Here is a 14,731-nt window from a genome sequence, read left to right on the forward strand (position 1 = left end):
ATAAAAAAAATTATCATAGTGATGATGTTCCTCAGCCGTCAACAGAGCTGTGATAACGTTGTTTGATGATGACTTTCCCATGAATGTTAAGCAGCCGCCGCAGCAGAGGAAAGGAGCTTATCAGCGCCTAATGCCCATCTCTAATTCCTGCCCTTCTTGAACTAGCCATTTTCTAACAGCGTTAACTGTCAAATTTACATCCCGTCTTAATGCCACTAAAGAGTACGGGGGATGAAGAGTAAATGACAGCAGTGTAATGAGGAAGGCAAGGCATTCCGCATCTGACGTTCTCTCCCCCTCTCTTCCTCTGAGGAGAAGATGATTTCCACAATATTTGGGCTTGATTCCCTCCTTCTTTTACCAAGGTGTCAGGATGGAGAGCTGATACCTGTGAACTTACTGTTTGAGCCTCATTAACAGAAAAAGAGGACATCGTTTATTGAGGTATGCTGCAGTTACACACCAAAACATACGTCTGAAACAACAGTATCTAACTCTATAAATAAAGCTAATAAAAGATCCACCCATCCATCCATTCAGTGTTTACACCCACATAGAGCTGGGTCATGTGGATGGGGGGGAGGGACTATCTTCAGCAGTGCAGGACAACTGCTAGCAGAGCCACGGTTCCTCTACCGGATCTCAATCACCAAACTATTTATGATCAGCATTGACTATCATGTTCTTTCTATCCCACCTTCCCTCACCATCAACCATCCATCCTTCATCTTTACCTCTGCCAACCCTCATCCCTCTATTTTTTCCTCCTTCACACCAATCCCCTCATCCATACCTCCTTCATCTTTACCTCTTTCATTCCTCATTCCTACTTCCTGCAACCTTCATCCCTACCTCTTCATTCCTTATCCCTAGCATCTCCATCCCTCTTCTTTAGCTCCTTCATCCCTCATTTCTTCATTCCTTCAACCGTACCTCCCCATCTTCCTTACCTCCTTCATTATGTCATCTCCTTACCCTCAACCAGTTATCCTTCATCCCTCATCCTTGCTACGCTTACACCTATTTGTTGCTCCTCTCCACCTATCTCCTCATCTATATCTCCTTCATCTTTACCTCCTTCATTCCTTCATCTCTACCTCCTTTATCCCTCATCCCTACCTCTCTCTTCCACATCTCCCATCCCTGTCTCCCTAGTCCCTCATCTTTACATCCTCCATCTCTCATTCTTATCTCGTTCATTCTCATCTTTCCTCATTTTTCTTCCCTCCCTCTTTCAATCCTCTTCCTCCTCACCCTCTTATCTAGTTTACATATTTCTTCTATTCTGCCACAGGTGCATCTGGAGTGGTCCTAATCTGCCTCAGAGAATTTATGTCCAGACAGAACCACCACTCTGAGCCGCCATCTCCAAATCTTCACTAGCAAGTGTCCAAAACTGAGAAAAGCAATAATAAACAGGGCAAACATGCACTTCTATTTCAATTTATGTTGTTTTCTGTATTTATTTATCTGTTTCTGAAGTCTTACCTCATATCTATAGTTATATTCCGATAAATGAATTCAACGGGTTTTGGAAAAATGACAACATCCTCATGTAAATTGCCTACAACTTAACCTTGCTGCATGCTGTGATGTTAGCTCTGGTTGGCTGGTAAAGAAAATGAAGCCATACGCTGAATTACATGAGGATGTTGGTGAACTGTGTTTCAAGGTTTCTCATCTGGGAGTCGTCCACATTAATTCATTGCTTCTAAATGAACTATTTTATGAATTAAGTCAATGAAAAATGATGGATCGTTGCAGGAGACCGTCACCTCTGGCAGCATGGTGAAAATTACTGCAGAGTAATTGTAAAAAATTATTTTGTGTGAAACTATTGATGTACATGCATGCCTCGTGTGCATGTGATGCTCAACTCTTTTCTATTATTTTTATTATAAAATTGAACTGATGAGTTTTCTAGAGATTATTTTCCCTCTTGCCCTTTGAATTAATGCATTGTTCTGCGTCCGTTATGCACATGTAGGACAAGGTGAAAATGTTCTACTTTCTGCACATTTACTTTTCTTACCCTAGGCCTGATCACCACAGTAAATTCATCAAGTAATATTTGCTGTTATCCAAATGCATTATTTCATATCTAGGTAATTCTTGAAGAGTCATGGGAAGGCATGTTAGTTAGCTTCAATGTATTACTATGCTGGGAATCACAGAAAATAATAAACGTTACATTGTTTGCACAAAAGCTAATTGGCTTTGTTCACAGATTCACTTCCATCCATGAGGGGTCACCTCATATTTAATGTTGCATCTTTCACTTTCATGCTACAAAACTGGATAAGCAAAAACAAAATAAATATTACATCTTCTGCATACACTGACATAATCAACCATGTAAGAGAACCTATGAATATGTAGTCCATTTCATCTGAGGGGTCGGACTCTGGTAGGGCACAGCAGCAGAGATTAAATCTCGGCTCATCTGATTGGACCGTAGAAACTTTCAAACTGGGCTAATTTTATGCCGATCTGGTTGCCTCCAGTGAAACTATCCAAAAGGCGAGAGGCTATGATGATTTGGAAAAGGAACAGACAACAGATAAATGGTCAAATCAAGTCTTACCTTTGAGAAGAAATATTTCAATCTAAATGTATCCTTTTATCAGGGGAAGATCCTGAAGCTTTGCAGCTCTGCGATTACAACAATTAGATGCCAATTATGGTGAACTAACTGTAAATGAATACATGCCATATGTGCTGTTCAATGAAAGATACATTTAGAAATTATACATATTTATAACTAATATGCACACTTATTTAGACATCCATTGCTCTGAAAAGAACTACGGTGCTCAAACGTTTGCTGGAAAAAAATACCATCAGATAATTTGTCTTCGTTTTTATGTAGGTTAAAATAGTATATAACATTTATACTGTTTGTAACCAACAGTATAATTGCATATTTATGATAAAAGTGCTGGGCCAAAAGATGGATAGAAAGCACTGAGGTCAGGTATTTTTGCAGGTTAGAGGATTTCACATAAAGTCCAGCCTCCTGACCCTCTACAATGCTGCTGCATCCCATTTGACTTCGGACAAGCTGACAAAACACTGTTTTCCATAGATTTTATACATTCAAAAACTAAAAGAAAACATGTTAACAAATAGACATTGTACAGTGTTATATGTGCCTCTACTTAATGAGATACTAGGAGCCAGAAATGCACGTAAACAGTTTTTTTCTGCTAACTGCACCACGTTTTCAGGGTTTCTGCCAATGACTCCTTAGGATGATTATAATTTAAATTTAAGACTAGTGTGAATCACAAAAATAACCTTTTACATTACATACTTACCAACATAATGCTTTTTACAAGGTACCAAGTACAGTAAGCACAGTAACAGATGTTAGTCAGCTACTATAAATATTTAAATATACTCTCTCCTTTGATTTTAATTCCCTAAACAAACAACAATAAACAAAATTCAATGTTTATACTTTTATTACAGTATAATAACACCCTAATTCATTAGCCAGAAATGAATGAAAGCCATCAGTGCTTTTCTTTAAAAAACATTTTATAAAATAAAAATGAAAATACATTTTTAAAAGAGATTTAATAGAAGAAGCACATCACATAACGTCATATTCAAAAAATTAGAAGCTGATTTCTGATGAGGCTTGGTTATTACTTTATTAAAAATGTTTCTTTATTGCTCTGATATAATTTTTTGATCCTAAATGTGTTTTCATAAGCTGTAAGCAAAAAATCATCTGCTTAATAATTAATAAAAGACACAGGCTTAAAAACCTAATTAGTTAGTTTACTTTATTAAGGACACACACAAGTCCATACCACAATAAAAAAAAAAAAAACAAGAACAAAAAGTAAAATTAAAATAAAATTCCCAATGTCACAGATGTACACGAAGCCTGAAGCACCAATGAGTCCATATCTGAGAATAACACCTAACTGAGCGTAGTGCATCAAGTATTTGGAAGTGTCGCGATGCTGAGGGTCATCTGACCTTCCGAGTTGGAGGTCCAACATTACAGGGAGTTTCACTTTGTGTTGGGACTTAGGTTATAGCATTTCAAAATTAAATACAAGAATGTAAAGGCTTTTTACCTGATCTCATTTGTTCGATCTAAAAACAAATATTACTAATACTCCTGAAACAATCTAATATATAACTAAAATACTGTGATCATAAACAAAATCTGGGATGCTCATTTTAGTATTTTGATTTTAACATATGCATAGGCGGGTGTATTGGCAGTCACTCCGTTTAATCATAGATCATTTATATCAGTGTTAAAATTCCAATTCCATCTTCAGTAGTGAGATAAAACTTAAAATCAGCTTCAGAGAAAACACCTAATAACATTTGTTCTGCTGGAGGTTTCTTCCTGTTAAAAGGGAGTTTTTCCTCTCCACTGTCGCTAAATGCATGCTCAGTATGAGGGATTGCTGCAAAGTCAACACCAGTGACTGTCCACTGTCTCTACATGCTCCTCCAGGAGGAGTGAATGCTGCAAGTCACTGACTGGATGCAATCTGCTGGGTTTCCTTAGATAGAAAAACTTTTTATCCAATTTGAATAAATAACTGAATCTGACTGCAATGTTCAATGGTTACGATTAATTGGAATGTATGAACCTGACTGTTGTGAAGAGCCTTGAGACGACATGTGTTGTGAATTGGTGCTACAGTGCCTTGTGAAAGCATTCGGCCCCCATTAACTTTTCAACCTCTTGCCACATTTTAGGCTTCAAACATAAAGATATAAAATTCTAATTTTTTTGTGAAGAATCAACAACACGTGGGACACAATCATGAAGTGGAATGACTTTTATTGGATGTGTCAAACTTTTTTAACAAGTTAAAAACTGAAAAGTGGGGCGTACAATATTATCCGGCCCCCTTGCGTTAATACTTTGTAGCTCCACCCTTTGCTGCAATTACAGCTGCAAGTCTCTTGGGGTATGTCTCTATCAGTTTTGCACATCGAGAGACTGAAATTCTTGCCCATTCTTCCTTGTAAAACAGCTGGAGCTCAGTGAGGTTGGATGGAGAGCGTTCGTGAACAGCAGTCTTCAGCTCTTTCCACAGATTCTCGATTGGATTCAGGTCTGGACTTTGACTTGGCCATTCCAACACCTGGATACGTTTATTTGTGAACCATTCCATTGTAGATTTGGCTTTATGTTTTGGATCATTGTCTTGTTGGAAGATAAATCTCCGTCCCAGTCTCAGGTCTCTTTCAGACTCCAACAGGTTTTCTTCCAGAATGGTCCTGTATTTGGCCCCATCCATCTTCCCATCAATTTTGACCATCTTCCTTGTCTCTTCTGACGAAAAGCAGGCCCAGACCATGATACTGCCACCACCATGTTTGACAGTGGGGATGATGTGTTCAGGGTGATGAGCTGTGTTGCTTTTACGCCAAACATATCGTTTTGCATTGTGGCCAAACAGTTGGATTTTGGTTTCATCTGAACAGAGCACCTTCTTCCACATGTTTGTTGTGTCTCCCAGGTGGCTTGTGGAAAACTTTAAATTAAACTTTTTTTGGATTTCTTTGAGAAATGGTTTTCTTCTTGCCACTCTTTCATAAAGGCCAGATTTGTGCAGTGTACGACTGATTGTTGTCCTATGGACAGACTCTCCCACCTCAGCTGTAGATCTCTGCAGTTCGTCCAGAGTGATCATGGGCCTCTTGGCTGCATCTCTGATCAGTCTTCTCCTTGTTCCAGATGAAAGTTTAGAGGAACGGCCGGGTCTTGGTAGATTTGCAGTGGTCTGATACTCCTTCCATTTCAATATGATTTCTTGCACAGTGCTCCTTGGGATGTTTAAAGCTTGGGAAATCTTTTTATATCCAAATCCGGCTTTAAACTTCTCCACAACAGTATCTCAGACCTGCCTGGTGTGTTCCTTGGTCTTCATGATGTTCTCTGCGCTTTGAACAGAACCCTGAGACTATCACAGAGCAGGTGCATTTATACGGAGACTTGATGACACACAGGTGGATTCTATTTATCATCATCAGTCATTTGGACAACATTGGATCATTCAGAGATCCTCACTGAACTTCTGGAGTGAGTTTGCTGCACTGAAAGTAAAGGGGCCGAATAATATTACACGCCCCACTTTTCAGTTTTTTATTTGTTAAAAAAGTTTCACACATCCAATAAATTTCATTCCACTTCATGATTGTGTCCAACTTGTTGATTCTTCACAAAAAATTAGAATTTTATATCTTTATGTTTGAAGCCTGAAATGTGGCAAAATGTTGAAAAGTTCAAGGGGCCCGAATACTTTTGCAAGGCACTGTATATAAATAAAACTGAATTGAATTGAATTGAATTTGTTAAGACACATACTTTTGTAAATATGCAGAATAATGATCAAGTATCTATATAGCAGAATATTAGTTAATATAGTATATTATTATTTGTCTTTTTGTACGTCTCTTTGAGAGGAACTACGTTGATGTTGAAGCTTTTCAACCATCCAGCTGCTGATTTCAGGTGTAGTTAAGAAATTTAGAGCTAGTCCTCCTTCTCCATCATTTCATCCATTTTGTGCAATGCATCAATAGCACTTAGAGCCAAAAACAGCCCCAGGCCATAATGCTACCACCACCGTGCTTTACAGTTGACACACTTGGGATTGAAAACCTCATCTTTACTCCTTTAAATTGATCTTTATTGTGGCCAAACAGCCTTTGTCTCCTTTGACCATAAACAGTTGTCCTTAGAAGACATTTGCTTGTTGGCAGCTGTAGATTCAAGCCATGGTTTTTAAAATCCTTGCAACTGTTTTTTTTAATCGTCCCCTTACAAAAATATAGACGGCCCAAATTACTCAAGTTGAAAAAGTAACATTGCTCTGAATACTTCCAACAGTTTAAGATTGTTTTGCCAAACATTTCTGATTATTATAGTAGATTATCAGTAAAGACTAAAGTGGTTTGTTTATACCACAATTTAAAACACCTGAAGCATATTAAACACCTTGTTTCTACAACCATATTTAAATAGCTTAACATTGACACTCTTATAAAGAAAAATGTAAATCTGAACGTAAAACTTTAAGGTTTCCACCTCAGCAAAAACAGCAGCTGATTTTCTCTCAATATATCAGGAAGTGCTGGTTGCGTTGTCTGCAGTTTGCAGCAGTTGAGCTCCGCCTGTGGGCTCCATAGATTTGACACAAGAGTGCTGATGAATCTCATCAGTTTAATGTGTTTATGCTTGCTAATCCTTAGAAGCTTATTGCTGTTCAATGGAGTGCTAAAAAGTTACCTAATTTCCCCCTGGTCGCCCCTCAGCTTTGCAGGCCTCTCTTTCTCGCCGGCTCTGCTCTGCATCCTGTGGAAACACGCAGGACACGCCGTGTCTCTGTGATTTGTGTTATAGGCCACAGAATGGGCTTTGACAGGAGTAGAGTGTGCTCTGATATTGCTGTTTTTTCCACCTTAAATTCACCCCATGACTGTCTCTCTCGTTCCACAGTGATCCCCTTTCCCCAGTAAGTGCTTTAGTCTTATCTCCAGTGCCCCCACCTTGCCTGTCTCACATTCTAACCAACGAGGACGGCTGCCTATATGACAGCTAACACCCAGTATTAATTAAAATGTCATGCCTCCAAATCAATATTGTAAAACAGTTCAAACACAACTCATCGCCACTGCTGTGATAAGTCCTTTTGGGTGACAGGTAAGTACAAAGAAAGAGATGCAAGAGAATGGTGTGACGGATTTATCCAGGGAAAACATGTAACATTAAAATGTATGACCCCACCACCACACACACACCTACCTAGTTCACCATGTGTTACTTTACTGCGCACAATTGAAAATTATCCACACTGTCACGAAGTGTGCTGAACTAAACTGACAGATCCACAAGTCAGCAGCAACAGGCCAGGAGGCATGATGCAAAAACTCTTTACAATCTGCCTGAGACGCATTAAAACTGACTAATGCACACTCGTTTAGGAGGGAGACTGCTGGGAGAGGGGATTTAGGAGTGCAGCTGAAATGCATGGGTTCATTAAAACATTCTATACTTTTCCAAAGTCAAATTTGTATCACAATCTGGGCTATGACGTATAAACCTTGGGTCTGCCTGAATAAGTGTTATTATCTGTAGTTGCACAAATGCAATGCTAAAAGCTGGGCCGTGGGATTGCTTTTATGGCATCTGGACTAAACGGCAAATGGACTGAACCTGTATGCTGGTTTTCTGGTCATATTGACCACACAAAGGGCTTTACACCAGAACCACATTCACCCAGTCACACTTACAAATGTGCACACATTCATACGTTGATATGCAGATTGGTAAATGCTTTGGGGTTAAGTGCCTTGCCCAGGGGCAAATCGACTTGTTTTAGAAAACTAGTTGGAATCAAACCCACAACTTTCCAATAGCAAGACAGCTACTCTTCCCATTGGGCCACATTTGCTCTAACTTAGCTTTGTTTCAAAATCTGTAATTTTAGGGCTTGTCAACTAAAGAATGGAGACTTCTGAACTACATGAGGATTCTTAAAGGCACTGTTTGTGAACTTTGGCACCTTTTTTTGTTTGTAAAAATTAAAACAATACCAGATTTAGTGCTTTGTTTGGCCTTTCAGACCCAGGTTAAGAACCACAGCTCCAGCTCAACCTTTGTTTGAAGCTGTCCACAGGCCACACAGATGGTAAAAAGCATCATTAATTTTATATTTAGAGAGTGTGCATTCAGGCAGTAATTCATAAACCAAAATATTGTGAGTGAATGTTAAAATTATGATGGTGATCTGGCAAATAAAACATAAAGCACATCACTTTAATATAAATCAATATGAAAACCAATGCATCTATAATGCATTAGTTGACTTTTGTCCTTTAGAAAATGTAAGTAGGAAAAAATCTGTAAACTCAAACATTTCTTATGTCCATGTTTATCCAGACCTGGAAAATGATTAAATCAAACACTTCATGTTTATGTCCATTACTCTGTTCTGATGCAGGTAAAATATGGAAAAATATTCAGAATAATTGAATTCTAGCTGTTAGTCTGAGTATGTGAAAAGTCCCATATTTAGAAACAATTTGTTTTAACAAAATTACTGATAGCTCAATTAGTGGCACCACTAACAGTCCTTTTAAAATCAATGTAAATGATCAACCAACAATATCAGAAATAAACTCATGAGTTCCTGTTTGCCATGGGTTTATATATGATGTGACAAAGAAGACCATGATATTCAAGGAAGGTAGAGGTGCATTTATCATTATCAGTAAGCAAGGGCTATAAGAAAATAGCTTTTACCTAAAGTTTCCCGTATTTACAATCAGGACAGTAGTTAAAGAGTTTAAAACAACTTAAACTGGGACAAAGAAGGCTATACCCAAGGACACAAGTTTTTCTTGCCACCATGCATTGAGGAAGATGGGAAGGGAGTTTGCCAAGTCTTCATAGCAATGCACAGATAATGTCTACGTGCCAGCAGATTATCTGGGAGGAATGCCAGGAAAACATCCTCACAAATACACTGGGACTTTAGCAGGAACTGTGGTGCGACAATACTAGAGATTGAGATTTTCAGCTGCAAACACTCCAAATGGGTCTGAGGGGGAACAAAGGATGAATATGTCGAAATGCACCTAATGCCCACTGTTGAGTACGGTGGACGATCTGTGATGCTGCGGGTCTGTTTCTCTTCCAAAAGCCCTGGGAGTGCGTGCTATCATTAATTCTTTGTAATATCAGAAAATTAAAACAAAACAAATCTTGTGCCCTCTGCAAGAAAGCAAAAAATTAGACATTATTGGGATTGTTAAATCAATGCCAACATCTGAAAGAAACTTTTACAAAACAATACCAAAGTGCCTTTTGCATTTTAAACAACAGAAAGCAGTTTGGTAATATATTCATGATGCAAAAGTTTAAGAACAAACAAAAATACATTGAAATCACTTCTATATTAAACAGGTAGCTGGAGGCAGATGCTGACACAGTAGTGCTTCTGTCTCTTTCTCTGTTGTTGTCTGAACCAGCTGTAGATGAGACAAAGGGATTCAAATGGATAAACTGGTGTCTAATCTGCAAAAGAATGGAATTAAATATTGTATTTTTTATTTTTTTTTATTTGACCCAAAGGCAGCATATATTGGGTGAATAAAAAGGGTCTCTAAATGCCTCTTTGAGGAACATCATGACAGAAACGGGCTGATTCCAAAATAACAAAATTGCTAAATTTAAACAACGAGGAGTTGAAGTGATAACTGTCTTTGTGTCATTATTTTTGATAATAGATTTATGTTTTGAAATGTTTCTGAGTTTCAACCCAAAGGAAGTACGTAAGAGGTCAATAAAACCGGCTCCAGGATGGATCTTTGTGGAACACCTCAACCTAAAGCAGCGGTAGAGGAGCAAGATCCGACCAGTTTCACAGAGCAGTGTCCTCCAGTAAGGTGGGAATCACTGGTTGCTCTCTCTGAATGCTTAAATGTATAAATTGTTACAGAAGAATAAGAGTGGTTCTTTTGTTAAAGAGTTGCACAAAGTCGTACCAAATAGTATCAGAATCAGCTTTAGTCAATAGTGTAAGGATTTAGTGAAAATTATCATTTAAATAATTAAAATATGAATTATTTCCCGTCAAATAAATGTGCTCAAATAAAAGTCTGAATTATTTTTTTTTGTAGTAAATGATGTTGCTGCAAAAATGCTAAAGTTATTTTAAGGCTGTTAACAAATGTTTTCTAGAGGTGTCCATGTGTACACGTGAAGGAGAACCAATCCACTTTCAGTGGACATGTTTGAATTAAGACCAGACTTTTCTTATGAAAGCTGTTGTAATTTCCTGCAGTATTCCAACTATTTCAGGAGACACAATCCGTTGATTTGAAACTTTGTGAGCTGTACCCATTTCCACATACTCACTGAGAGACAATGTTCAAAAGCAGCGCTCAGAATATGGATAAAATGTAACAAATTCTGTCAGAGTAAATATGGTTTAATAAATGAATTAGCTTCATAAATAATGGCTGTAATGACATTTTAGGGGACAATAAGCCTAAGCATTGTCAGGAAATAGTTGATGTATGAGTTTCATGCCTCAGCGGTTCCTCAAAATGAATAGGCTCGGGAAGATAGCAGGGGCCTGCAACCAGCCCATTTCCTCGAATTATCTACTTGTTGTCAATTTGCACAGTGGAATTACACATGCAAATTGAACTGCCTGCACAAACACCACTTGGAGATGATAAAAACAAATTAACAAAGGCTATAGAAGGGGGATTTATTTCACCGGCTAACCTGGGTCAAGCAATACATGTATTTTACGATTGTGTGTACCCAATTTTGATGTAATTATATCAGCAAATTATTCTTTGTAATCTTATTATTTTTCCCCAACCTTCTCCTTACACACATAATTAACTTCCCCTCACATCCTCATGAAAAACCCGGCTTGCCTCAACGTCGGAGAAATGCAGTTTAATCTGATTTGAGGTCGTTATTGTCGCCTCCCTGCAGCAGAAACTCAAAGGAAGGTGAGAGGTGAGCAGATTAGTGACACTGTTTAGTTTAACTACTAGGTTAAAGTGCAGACAAATCCACCTAAATGAAGCCACCAAATTAAGAAAAAAAAAATACATATATATATATATATATATATATATATATATATATATATATATATGTATGTATAAAATCACCTCTTAACATCATCCCTCACACTGGTGAGGAAATTAAGAGTCCCCAGACCTCCACGTTTGCTATTAGATATCTCATTTACTTTGTACACACAGTGCTAATCTCCACTAATGAATTCTGCCACACCAAGCCAGATCGAGATGACTTAAAATTATTACCACTTCCACAGATATGCCTTTCCTCATTTGAGGCTCAATTTGGCTGGCTCGCAAAAACAGTCTGTCACAGTAAGATACTAATAATTAGGGTTTTAAGATGATTAGTTTATCTCTGTGCTCTTACAGTCCTGCCTCTTATCCACCGTCGCCAAAAACTTAATAAGAGGCTCTAAGTTTTAAAAAGCCAACTCCAAATTACCAAGAAATGACAGAAATAATGAACTGGAGCTATTGCCAGGGAGAGGGAGACACGAGGAGACGGGGAGAGAGACAGCGATGAATGGTGAGAAAGCTGAGAGACATTATTTCAACTGTGAAATAGAACACAAAGCCTGATAATCAATAAGAAAATGATTTAAAACTGTAAATCAACATTATTTTGTGCTTTAACGTGGCCTTTGTGCCATTAGTTTACCTTCAGTCACTGATGTGTTTGGGAACTTGTCATAAATGTAATTTAAGCGCTTGATAATGCTGAGTGAGTGATACCAGTTAATGGTTGCATATTTCAGAGGATAAGATGTATTTTACATGTTCAAGATGACATAAGCTTTATCAGACAGCTTTGATATACACAGCATAAATAAACTGTGTAAATCTCTAATATAAGGTTATAAGAAGGTCGAGGACTTTTGCTCTTTTTATTTATATTCAGGCAAAAATATATGAGTTGGTTTTAAATTATAATAGTTTGCTTTAAGATAAACATCTATCCCTAAATTATGGGGTAAGATAACTGTCAAAAAAACATATGTGTAGGTGTCTAAATTTGTAAATGCAAGTAAAACACATGAATAAATTTAAGATTTGTGTTTGTGCCTTGTTGTCAAGATATATGTCAACTACTTATACGTGTGACATCAGATGTTTCATCTGTGAGAATACAAGTTTAGAAATTACGGATACAAGTTACAACTTTGCAACAATACAAGTACAAACCACAAATTTATGAGTACGAATCTAAAACCCCTGATGAAGCTTGTTACACTCCTTACCAGTTGGTAGCGGTAATAAACCTGAAAGCTTTTCGCCGTGTCCCGTTAAACAAGAAGCAGAAGAGGAAGCCGGTCTTGTGCTGTTCCCCTACAAAGATCTGTTCCCCGTGTTTTGTGTTTTTGTTTCTTTTACACAGTTTCTTGATTAGGTTTTTTTTGGGTGAGAATCTACAATGTAGTCGACTGGTAGTGTATATCTATATCGATATAGATATAGATATATCTGTACCTGTAGATTTTTTGTTTTCAAAATAAAGACACATAATTGTTCCCATAAGCTCAAAATTATGTCTTGTAATACATCATAACTTTGCACAAATAAACAAAGAAAAAACACTGCAAAAACACAGAATTTCGGAGACTGGTATCAATAGTTATATTCACACATTACTGCTTAGCTATGAAAAATGGGTTTTAGTAGTTTTTTCATTAAATAAATAAGCACACTGCAGACGTTTATAAGTAGCATAATGTTAAAAGTATCAAGTTGGAAAAAAACACATAACAGCAATGCTGGGATCAACCTTTTTTAAATATAGTCTGAAGTTGTGGGTCTTTTACCCTTTATTCTGCATTTATATGGCACACAATAAACAGGCTATAATTTATGTATATTATGGGCCCAGCATTAGGATGCAACCAAAAGGGGGCCCAACGTGAATGAAAGTGAAAGAGCAATTTAAGGGTAGATGCCTGCGCCAGCGCCGGGGGCCACGCAAGATTTGCATGCTAATCATTCTAATAATAATGTAACGCCTAAAGCATTTTAAACAAATTGCGAACTACTGGTCAAAGAAGGAAGCTTATCTGAGCCAGAACATGACACAAATATAGGTTAACATCTGAATGACTCCTGGTAATTCACGAACCTGTTAGTCACCTGGCTCACCTCAATTAGAATTGGTTTTCACTCAAGTATATTCAAGTACGCTAAAACTTTTTACAACTGCAGCTTTAACTCTTAATAGGTGTTTTAAGATTTATTTTTTGAGAGATTTGTCACTTTTTATATTATGGCCTATTACTGAAAACTAATGAGGAACTAAGGTTCTAAAAGGGTGAGGTTTCAAAAATACAGAAATGTTCCATCATATCGTTCCTACAGTGTAAAATAATTTAAACGAGATGCCACACCAATATTTTTTGGCAGTATGATGCATAGAGCAGAGCAGTGCCTACCTTCCCCGACTTGTTGCTGAGTACCGCTGGCCAGCTGGCTGTCCGAAGGCTGCAAAACCTTTCTCTCACTTACAAGAAAGACAAATGTGTCAGATGGAAAATATTTCTGGTAACAAAGCCGTAATGTTGTGAAAACTAAAGGAACACCATAATCCCACCAACGTTTCAAAACCACAGTTGGCAATCCACGTGCTGGATGTCTGTTGAGCTGCCAACTGCAGGATGGCTACCTGAGGAGATAGCCCAACTAATATTAGCTTGGTAAACATGTGTTACTCTATAAAGAGCAGAACTGTTAAAAAAAAGTGTAATATTCTGTGCAATAAGCAAATTACAAATGATTTTAGCAGGTCTTCATTCTGTATTATTGCTTCAGTTTGTGTATCGAAAAACCAATAAATAAAGGTTATAGATAACATTATTATCACAATAATCAGCATATATTTTGTTTTGTATATTTTGTTGTAGCAGTAGGAAGCAATACATTTAATATATATATATATTTTTTTTATCAGGGAAATTAGCAGTAGAAGAAACCATTATGTAAGATTTTAATCAGAGTCAACATCTTTAAATGGTGACACAAATTATTTCCTGTCAAAACTTGAATGACAGAATCTTCTTGCAAAGTCTTAAAAAATGCATTCAGATGCTGCTGCATTTTTCTTTGATTTCGATTGGTCACTTTGTCCGGTTGATTTGCCAGCCATCTATATCAA

This window comes from Girardinichthys multiradiatus, chromosome 22, assembly GCF_021462225.1.
Source record: "Girardinichthys multiradiatus isolate DD_20200921_A chromosome 22, DD_fGirMul_XY1, whole genome shotgun sequence".
Taxonomy (NCBI): domain Eukaryota; kingdom Metazoa; phylum Chordata; class Actinopteri; order Cyprinodontiformes; family Goodeidae; genus Girardinichthys; species Girardinichthys multiradiatus.